The following is an 11,737-nucleotide window of genomic DNA, read 5'->3' on the forward strand; positions in this document are numbered from 1 at the left end:
CTAAAATACGCAAGATAAGCGTGAGTGCTATGGATGGCGTTCTCGTAGGGAGACGGGAGCGGTTCCATAGTGGTGTATTGATATGGTGAATATGTGGACTCGTGTGCGCCACCTCAAAAGAGTTACTTGCAGTCGTAGTTTAGGATAGCCACCGAGTCAAAGCTGGCTTGCTGCAGTTAAACCCCACCATCCCCCTTGTTGAAAATGATGCATATGTAGTTAGTTCTGATGTAAGTCTTGCTGGGTACATTTGTACTCACGTTTGCCTATTTTATGTTTTTGCAGAGAGACTTCAGTCTCACTAGTAGTTCCACGTGGACTTCGACGTTTAGCTTGATACCTCAGCTACGATCTTGTGCCCTCGGCAGGATCTGATCGATAGTCAGGCTTCTCAGCCTTTTTCATTTATAGATGTCTGTACCCAGACATGATAGCTTCCGTTTGTGCTTTGACTTGTATGCTCTGATTGTTGGGTCGTGAGACCCATGTTTGTAATATCTCGCTCCTCGGAGCCTATTGATTAAAATACTTGAGTTGTAGAGTCATGTTGTGATGCCATGTTGTATTTGCACATATCGAGCATATTGTGTGTATGTTATTGAAATGCTTGGTATGTGTGGGATCTGACAACCTAGTTGGTTATCCTTGGTAGCCTCTCTTACCGGGAAATGTCTCCTAGTGTTTCCACCGAGCCATGGTAGCTTGCTACTGCTCCGGGACACTTAGGCTGGCCGGCATGTGTCCTTCTTCGTTCCTGTGTCTGTCCCTTCGGGGAAATGTCACGCGATGAATACCGGAGTCCTGCTAGCCCAGTGCTACAGCCTGGATTCACTCGCTGATGACCGACACGTTCGATGCTGGGTCATGGATGCCTGTCCCTGTAAGTCTGTGCCACTTTGGGTTTACGACTAGCCATGTCAGCTCGGGCTCCTTATCATATGGATGCTAGCGACACTGTCATATACGTGTGCCAAAAGGCGCAAACGGTCCCGGGTAAAGGTAATGCGACACCCGTGGGAATACCATGCGTGAGGCCGCAAAGTGATATGAGGTGTTACATGCTAGATCGATGTGGCATTGAGTCGGGGTCCTGACAGTGTTGGTATCAGAGCCTGACTGCCTGTAGGATTACCAAGCCAAATTGGTCGAAGTTGAGTCTAGAAATTCTTTAGCTATATAAGGGAATTGATTGTGGGATGGAACGTAAGGCTCTTTTACTCCTTATACCTCATGGCCTTCTGATCTGAGTCATCATCTTCTCTTCTATGGGGATTAAGAACTAGGCTATCTCTTCTTTCTATCAGGATCACGTGTTATTAATCTGCAGACTTGTAGGATTGATGGTTCTAAGCCTCAGTTCAGTCCCTACTATCTCCGTATGTTAATTGTTGATCTCGAAACCTTGATATTGTGCTTCTGAGTGGTTATGCCACCATTTTGTGAATGTCTCAAATCTCTTCTGAGCATTTACAGCCGTTATGCTGTCCGAGTCATCCCAGGTTTCTGAACAGTCTGATGCATTTGCAAATCCCTTCCTTCCGTTCCTGATGTCCTTTTGGGCCAGATTAAGCACACTAATCAGTGAGTTGAGGTACTTTATTGCCTTGACATATATGTTGGAGCTGGTATTATGACCCTAGGTGTCTTAGGGGATCATCTAGTAATTTAGCCATGATTGTGTCCCAGTGTGATGATTCTGGCCATCATTCTCGCAAGCATCCCTTGATGCCACTTAGTTAGTAGGTATTCCATTCCGGGGTTCTTGAACCCGAGATTCACCCTACTTACTTCATGTCGATAGTGTTTGCTAGTTCCTTTAGGATATTAGTAACTTTGCGATAGTCCTCGAAGTTCGTGGTATTTCCTTCTTCCAAATACTATGAACTACTTATGGCAGAAGTTCCTCGTTGAACTGAAATATCACAACAGGATTATTCTTGAGGAGTTCTCCATTCATAAATCGTGACTCTGCCAGTTCTACCTTTCTGCATGGGTTATCCGGAAGAAATATGTTGAACTTGGTTCGACATACTAATCTATGCATCCACAACTCAGAAAATTATATGTTCCTTTGAGTTGTTCTCTTTAGTTGCATTCTGACCCTCGTCTATCAATTGATAGTCAAGAGTATGCGTGCGTTCGTTTATCGATGCCTATTACTCTTGTGGTCCGTCAAGCCATTCTATCGCAGAATGACTAGGAGAAACAAACTCCAGTACCTCTTCCATATCCAGGATTGGGTCAAAGAAGTTATGCTCCGCAGATCAAATTGCTAATCCAGCTTTTGTTCTGTTCTACCTTGGAGTATTACCATCTTTATATCGGGATTGTTATAGGAATTGCACACCATCCTATGAACTCTTGGTACAGTGATACTTCTTGCCATCATTAGTCATTCCTCGGTCTTCGTGTTGATGCAACCGGAATACCGACAAATGAATTGTGATGTGTGAAATCAATACTCCCAGCAACCTCGTTGCTTGGTAGTTAAAGGACAATAATCTTATTCTTAGCGTGTTGGTTCCTGAATCATCCTTCTAAGACTGATCGTGCTACCTAGTCCTTATTTCCTGGTGCACTCTTTGATTGATGAGTTAGGATTTTGTCAAGTCCTCGCTCATTTGATCATATCATCTTGCCCTGAAAAGCAAGATTGTTCTCGAGCTTAGTAACATATAGGTGGTTCGTGATTTCCGAAGATCTTCTCGGAAGTATTACCAGGTTGTCACCTGACCGCTATGTTGAGCTCGTGATCAAGTTGGTTTCTTGTGAACCACCTTCTCTCCAAGAATCGGTGTTAGATATCCCTGAGCTAGTTGGTTAAGCTAAACGACAACTTGGAGGGTTGGAAGATAAAAGCTTGCCTGACTTAGTTCGTTCCAAAGGGATATTCTTGTGTAGTATGTGTTGAAGAAAGATGATATCTTCATCGATTGGTCCCTGTGATCAGTTGCTGGACCTATCGTCTTATCAATCCTTTGATTTGAGTGTGGGCTATCGTCAAATCAAGTCAGAACCAACGATGCTCGTAATGTTGTCTTCCTCGTGGTTGATCCCTCGAGCATACACCATTATATCTTTTGGGTCTGACCAATGCTATCACCGTGTTCACACGATGGTGGAAGTCCAGTGATATGGAAATTCCGATGAGTTGTTGTTGAGTCCATTGACAACATCCTTATCTCCTCCATGATGTTGTTGAACATTAAGTTAGTGTTGGAAACTTTTGAAAGCATTTTCTTCATGCTAGCTCATGAAGTACTTGTTTGATGAAAGGAGTAACTTCCTTTGATTCACGTGCATTTTGATGTAAGTTGCCGTCGTGAATTCGAGAAAGTTTGTTTTTGCTCCTTTGGAATCATCCCAAGTCGGTCATGCACGTGCGAAGAATTCTATGGTCTGTTAGACTGATCATCTTCATTCCATATGTATATCCTAGCACACCAAGCCACTGACTGATTTGTTCAAGGAGAAGGAGTTCTTTTAAAGAGCTAACCCGGGCTTAATCAAGAACTTTGATATCCTCGATGATGGTTCCCAACCAGAACTCGGTAGTGTTTTATTGTAAGACTACCATGTGGGCATGCTTGTCTGGGACAACGTGTTCACATGTTTGTAGCAGAACCAGCTCATGCTTTGGAGCTTGCTATCGTAGTTCATTCCCCGAGAATCTCGCAACGTCATCTCGTCGATTTGTGTTGCAAACCTTCATTTTCCTTCCTAGACTCGATGAGTCTGGAATATCCTGACACCAACCAGATCTGAATCTCAGGCAGATATGATGGTTGGAACATTTCCCAAGAACTATAATATTGGTCCCTCGATAACCGGTAAAGTGGATGTCGTGGCCAACACACCCAGCCGGAAGACCTATCATTGTAGTATCTTGTTTGAGGAAGTTGGCCACCTCCCCATAAGGATTTCGTAGGATTTACCTCCGTAACTGTTCCTTATGGATTCTATTGCTCCCGAAGTCCGACCTTTACTTGATGTTCTAGTTATCAAACCATACCTATGAATGGGTTACACTAGCACGTCAAGGAGAACATTAGAAGCGGAGTGCTAAATGTCTCTCGGTCGATCATCCAGATTTTGTTTCCTTGGCCTCGCTAGGGTGAAATCTGAGAAAGTGTTATCTTCCTTTGCATCTGCATCGTCCATCGTTGTTCATCATGGTGGTATGTTGTGTTGCCAGGATCCTTGACACGGATGTTGGTAAAACCTTGATGAATATGGAAATGCTCAAGTTCTTGAGAGCACGCACAAGCGCTAGGTGTTATCATCGGCACTAACTGGGTTTGCTCTCAGTTTCCTCGGCAATGCTATGATCTTTTCAAACAGTGAATTCACTCTCTATTGTTGGGTTCTTCCCCAGTTACCAGAATCATTCCCAGCATTTGCATTTTGTTCCCAGCTTGCACCGCCAATGTGCCATTCTACCACGGGTTCCTCCCATTTCCGGTGATAAGCAAAAATCATCCATTGCGTTGTCTTCAACAAGGTAATCCACATCATCCAAGTCCGAGTATGCCATTCCACCGACCCCCTCCAAACGATCGTTGTGAATTGCCTTAGGCTGGTATGAAGAGTTTCAATGATCTTTGAATCAAAAGTAATTCTTTTTGCCACTTAAGGGGGTATATCTACGAGTCACCATCCCTAAGGTGCCCCGTTGTGCTATCATGGCAACTAAAATCCTCGCTACGTTGACAATCGATTACCACCTTCTTAAGTGTGGAATTGTTGTCCACCTAGTGAACCTTAGTCATCCGTTTCTTTCCACCCCTCTTGATGTGTATCTCGTGTCTCAACCCGAGAGATGGCTCTATGTCTCATTCCGTGAGTTGTTCGGTCTTCTAGAAGATCGATCCTGCTAGAGTTTCCCTTTCCTCTCATTGTCATGTCAATTGGAGTTCTCAGAACAAGACGACAAGACAAAGATGGTGATCGAAACAACGTTCATTTGAAGTGCAACCTGGATCGTGAAGATTATACTAGTTTGCGTTTCCCCTTCATCTTACCCTACGCTTGAATCTCGAGACGAGATTCTTGTTTAGTGGGGGTGAGTTGTCACATCCCTAGCTTTACCCTGGCCTTGGACTAGCTTGGTTGCTGCATCATGTTTAAATTCAAATGAAATTTGAATTGAGGAATTTTCAAAGCCTCAGAATCCTTTAAAAAAATGATCAAGATAAAAATTGCTTCAAATAAGTCCAAGAAAATGTTCTTGTTATCCTCTGGAAATATTGGCAAGAGGTAAAATCCAAACCAATATTTTCGGTATCTCAGAAACATTTATTTTGGGTATTTGAATTAAATCAATAGCTATTTGAATTGGACTTATATCTACTGTTAAATAAATATAGGTCCAATAATTCTGAAATATTTTTGTGGAGCATTGTTTTAATTCTTTTAGCTCCTAAAAATATTGTCAGAAGCAAAATAAATTGAATTGGTTTCAAAACCAAATTCAAAACAAACCTGCAAAATAGAAAACAGAATTAAAACAGAAAGAGAGAGAGAGAGAGAGTTTTACCTGGCCACTTACCTGGCAACCCACTGGCCGGCCCAGCACTGTGCTGGACCGTGCCAGCCAGCTGCTTCCCCTTGCCAGAGCAGGCAGGGAGGTGAGCATGGCGCGCCCGAGCTCGCCACGCACCACCCAGCCTCTCTGCATCGCCCTGGTCGCCGTTGTGCCGCGTGGATCGTCTTCTGGTCGTCGCCCCGACCTCGCCGACACCCCATTCGCCCCCCTACGCCTCTCCTCGCCCGTTCCCCGCCATGGCCGAAGCCTCCATGGACGCGCTGCCGTAACCCCGCACCCACAGCCACTGCCCCACCTCTCCGACGTGATCCCGAGCTCCGCCACGACGTCGTCGTCCTCTCCATCGAGTCACGCGGCGCCAGAAGCTCTGCTGCATCTCCAACGCCGCCGTTTCCGACCTCGGGTGCCGGTGATCCCCGCCGTCGATTCGCCGGACCCCGTGCCTCCCCTGCCTCGCCAGCAGCACCAGAAGAACCGCGGTGAGCCGCTGCATCGTTTCCCCCATGCCTCGTTGCCTAATTCGCCCCCTAGCCGCATCAACCACCGGAGCCGAGAGCTCTTCGCCGCCGGCCATGTCGCCGCCGTAGCCACAGTTGCCTAGAACTGCAACCGTGCACGCAGCCGTGCTCAGTGCACCCCCAGGAGGCCATAGCACCCATCCGCACCCTCTGCTGTGCTCCCTAACGCCGACTCCGAGCTCACCCGAACTCCGGCGGCTACCTAGCTCGTCGACGGCGCCGATTCCGGCCGCCCCGACCCCAACCGACTCCACAGGAAGACGCGGCGCTCTTCCAGCTATTCGTAGAGCCCCTCCTCCGTCCGTTTGGTCGCCGGAGCACGAAACCCGAAGGCCTCCGCCGCCTCGGCCTCGCCGGCGACTCACCGCCGGCGGGTTAGGCCCTGTTGACCAGGGGTTTGACCCCCCCCTGGGTCGATGACAGGTGGGGCCAGCCCCCCTGTTAATTAGTTTAGTTTATTTTAATTTAATTACCCCCCCCCCTGCTGACACTGACATGTGGGCCCTAGTGCCCTAATCCTTAATTAAACTAAACTAAACCCTCCCCCCTGTTTAACCTGTGACGCTGACATATGGGTCCCACAGGTCAGTTTGACCTGGACGGCGCCCGTTGACCTGCTGACGTCACTATGAGGTCATGATTACGCAATAATTCCTTTCTGGAATTTAAATAAATCTTAAATGATTTAATAATTTCAGAAAATAGCTAAAACTTCTATAAATCATAGAAAATTAACGGTAACTCCAAATTAAATAAATTATATATGAAAAATTATCAGAAAAATTCAAGGAATCCATCTGTACCATTTTCATGCATGTTTGAACAATGTTTGTCCTCTGTTTTGGACAAAACAAATAAAGGGCATTTAAATAATCATATATGGAGTTGGAATTCGAATCTTGTATTCAAACCAACCTCATTTAATCTGTCGCTAGTTGCATTAGCTCAAAACACATTCATATTGCCATGTCATGAGCATGCATCATATTGTGCATTGCATTGATTGTGTTCCTTTCTGTGTTGCCGGTATTTGTCCCCTCTCGATAGACGCGGTACCGACGATGTGATCGTTGACACTGATGAAGACTCAATGTTATCTTCAGAAGTGCCAGGCAAGCAAAACCCCCTTGTTCATTCCGATAAAATCCCACTCTCTCGCTCCTGCTCTCTTTTACTGCATTAGGACAACATCGATTCATCTGTTACTTGCTGCGGTAGCTGAACCCCTTTATCCTCTGCATGACCTGTCATTCCACAGTAATTAGATGAAACCCACTAGCATGAGTAGGAGTTGTTTGAGCCCTGTTGTGCCTACTCATTCATGTTTGTTGGTCATGCCTGCTACTGCTTAGAGTTGAGTCAGGTCTGATTCATCGGGGATGAATCAGAGGCGTGTGAACATGTCCTACTGTGTGTGAGCTAAGTGTGTGAACACGATTTGGTAAAGGTAGCGGTGAGAGGCCATGTAGGAGTACATGGTGGGTTGTCTCATTGCAGCCGTCCTCAGGAACTGAGTTCTGTGTTTGTGATCCATGATTCAGCTACTACCACGCATTGGGCCCGAAACCAATGGACCCTCTCGGCTTCTTGATCACCCTTGTCCTCTGTCCAGGAGTTGCAAGTAGTTTCTGGTGTTTGTAGTATGCTGGAGGCCGTGCGCAGCGCTGACCGTAGGGGTGGGCTGTGATGCGGTAGGCACGTGGCACGGTGTACCGGGCGCCCGTTTGGTGTCTCGGGAACCCTGTTCACATCGTTTGGGGCTGTGAGCGAAACTCCGGTCGGATCTCCTCATGGATGGAACCCGAATAGGCGATAAACCTGGACTAGAGACTTGAGTGATTAGGTAGGTCGTGGCCGACACCCACGTTGGGCTTCCGCTTGAAGGTTGCCGAGTACATGTCGTGTAAACGGCGGTAAGTGGTGAGAGCGTGTGTGAAGAAGTACACCCCTGCAGGGTTAACATCATCTATTCGAATAGCCGTGTCCGCGGAAAAGGACTTCTGGGTTGCTTATATCAGTTCATAGACAAGTGAAAGTGGATACCCTAAAATACGCAAGATAAGCGTGAGTGCTATGGATGGCGTTCTCGTAGGGAGACGGGAGCGGTTCCATAGTGGTGTATTGATATGGTGAATATGTGGACTCGTGTGCGCCACCTCAAAAGAGTTACTTGCAGTCGTAGTTTAGGATAGCCACCGAGTCAAAGCTGGCTTGCTGCAGTTAAACCCCACCATCCCCCTTGTTGAAAATGATGCATATGTAGTTAGTTCTGATGTAAGTCTTGCTGGGTACATTTGTACTCACGTTTGCCTATTTTATGTTTTTGCAGAGAGACTTTAGTCTCACTAGTAGTTCCACGTGGACTTCGACATTTAGCTTGATACCTCAGCTATGATCTTGTGCCCTCGGCAGGATCTGATCGATAGTCAGGCTTCTCAGCCTTTTTCATTTATAGATGTCTGTACCCAGACATGATAGCTTCCGTTTGTGCTTTGACTTGTATGCTCTGATTGTTGGGTCGTGAGACCCATGTTTGTAATATCTCGCTCCTCGGAGCCTATTGATTAAAATACTTGAGTTGTAGAGTCATGTTGTGATGCCATGTTGTATTTGCACATATCGAGCATATTGTGTATGTTATTGAAATGCTTGGTATGTGTGGGATCTGACAACCTAGTTGTTTATCCTTGGTAGCCTCTCTTACCGGGAAATGTCTCCTAGTGTTTCCACCGAGCCATGGTAGCTTGCTACTGCTCCGGGACACTTAGGCTGGCCGGCATGTGTCCTTCTTCGTTCCTGTGTCTGTCCCTTCGGGGAAATGTCACGTGATGAATATCGGAGTCCTGTTAGCCCGCTACAGCCCGGTTCACCGGAGTCCTGCTAGCCCAGTGCTACAGCCTGGATTCACTCGCTGATGACCGACACGTTCGATGCTGGGTCATGGATGCCTGTCCCTGTAAGTCTGTGCCACTTTGGGTTTACGACTAGCCATGTCAGCCCGGGCTCCTTATCATATGGATGCTAGCGACACTGTCATATACGTGTGCCAAAAGGCGCAAACGGTCCCGGGCAAAGGTAATGCGACACCCGTGGGAATACCGTGCGTGAGGCCGCAAAGTGATATGAGGTGTTACATGCTAGATCGATGTGGCATTGAGTCGGGGTCCTGACATTCCGGTAACCCCCGGTACTCCGAAACTTATCCGGAACGACCCGAACCATTCCGGTGTCTGAATGTAGTCGTCCAATATATCAATATTTATGTCTCTACCACTTCGAGACTCCTCGTCATGTCCGTGATCACATCCGGGACTCCGAACTACCTTCGGTACATCAAAACACATAAACTCATAATACCGATCGTCACCGAACGTTAAGCGTGCGGACCCTATGGGTTCGAGAACTATGTAGACATGACCAAGACTCATCTCCGGTCAATAACCAATAGGAGAACCTAGATGCTCATATTGGTTCCTACATATTCTACGAAGATCTTTATCGGTCAAACCGCATAACAACATACGTTGTTCCCTTTGTCATCGGTATGTTACTCGCCCGAGATTCGATCGTCGTTATCATCATACCTAGTTCAATCCCGTCACCGAAAAGTCTCTTTACTCGTTCTGTAATGCATCATCCCATGACTAACTCGTTAGTCACATTGCTTGCAAGGCTCATAGTGATGTGCATTATCGAGAGGGCCCAGAGATACCTCTCCGATACATGGAGTGACAAATCCTAATCTTGATCTATGCCAACTCAACAAACACCATCGGAGACACCTTTAGAGCATCTTTATAATCACTCAGTTATGTTGTGACATTTGATAGCACACAAGGTGTTCCTCCGGTATTTGGGAGTTGCATAATCTCATAGTCTGAGGAACATGTATAAGTCATGAAGAAAGCAATAGCAGAAAAACTAAACGATCATTATGCTAAGATAACGGGTGGGTCTTGTCCATCACATCATTCTCTAATGATGTGATCCTGTTCATCAAATGACAACACATGTCCATGGCTAGGAAACTTAACCACATTTGATTAGCGAGCTAGTCAAGTAGAGGCTTACTAGGGATACTCTGTGTGTCTATGTATCCACACATGTACTAAGTTTCCAGTTAATACAATTCTAGCATGAATAATAAACATTTATCATGATACAAGGAAATATAAATAACAACTTTATTATTGCCTCTAGGGCATATTTCCTTCAAACCCACGCGTCCCATTTCACCGGCCTAAGCCAGGTTATGAGTTGACTGCCAGACCGTCGGCTCCAGTGCCAAGGAGACATCCGAAATTTGTGCCCTCCAACCAATAATATCCACACACATCCGAGGGAGGTCTCACGCCACACAATTTATTCTCCGGAGCATGAACCAAACCACCCCCAAAAGTCTCGCCCAAAAACTGTGTTTCCCTATTTTTGCGTACTGCGGTGGATAGCAAGGAAACATGCACCAATACATGTGTTGCACTCCGCAATTGAGCTGGCCCAACTAGAGTCTCCTCTTTTGGAGCTTTGGGATGGTTCAAGAACCTTCACAAATCGGTTTTTAATTTTATTTCATGTGTTTTTCTTTCACTTTTGTGTGGTTTTTTTTCTATTTTAAAAATTCGGAAACATATTTCAAATTAGGTAAAAGTTTTTGATTTCATGTACATTTCTGATATTCATGAATGCTCTTTAAATTCACTAACTAAATTTGAAATAGCAAACATTTTATGAATTCATGAGTGTTTTTTTTTCATGATTTCTTTTGAATTAGCAGATATTTTTTGAATTCATGAACATTCTTTAAATTCGTGAACATGAATTACGAACATGTTTTGAATTGATGGGCACTTATTCAGTCCGCGAACACCTTTTAAATTCAAAATCATTTTTCAGACCATCGAACAATTTCTGAATTCACAACCATTTTCAAAATTGCATACATTTTTTGAATTCACGACCAGTTTTTGAAATCATGAAAATTTTAAATCACAAGAATTTTCAAATTTGTGAATAGTTTTCAAATTCACCGACCCTTTTTGAATTCATGAACATTTCAAAATCACGTAAAATTCGCAAATTCATATTTTTTGAATTTGCAATCATTTTTAAAAATCATGAACATTTTTCTGAATTCACGAAGATATTCTGAATTAGCAAAAAAAATAATAGTCCAGATCAACGACAAATGCACATGCACTAATAGTCCAACGGAATGAAGCCCACTAACCGTCCGTATGAAGCCCGCGATTTGCATGGCTCAGTAATGGGGTCCACCACGCACGAAACGCAACGGGCGACTGGGAGGCGATTGCTTGGCGATCTCTGCCCAGCGCTAGGGTTAGGGTTTTTGACGGTGGGGGTGGTGTGGATACGGTGGTGCTTGGGGCGGTCACTGTGCTTCCCTCGGCACGGACTGGTGCAGGCTGTCTTCTCTACACGGCGCTGCCATGGGGGAGAAGGCGGAGGAGAAAGCTGCGGCAACTCCAACGACAAAGGCTCACCCGGTGGCGACGGCGACCCCGGGGAAAGCTACAAGCGGGGGTTCCTCCGAATCCCTGATCACGTGCAAGACGCCGGATCCTGCCGCAAGCCTCTCAGCGAGACTGGGAGGCATGGTTTTGCTGGACAAGGAGGCAGAGGGTTTCGTCTTCGAGGAACCAGATCAGATCTTGCC

Source organism: Triticum dicoccoides, chromosome 7A, assembly GCF_002162155.2.
Source record: "Triticum dicoccoides isolate Atlit2015 ecotype Zavitan chromosome 7A, WEW_v2.0, whole genome shotgun sequence".
NCBI classification, from domain to species: Eukaryota; Viridiplantae; Streptophyta; class Magnoliopsida; order Poales; family Poaceae; genus Triticum; species Triticum dicoccoides.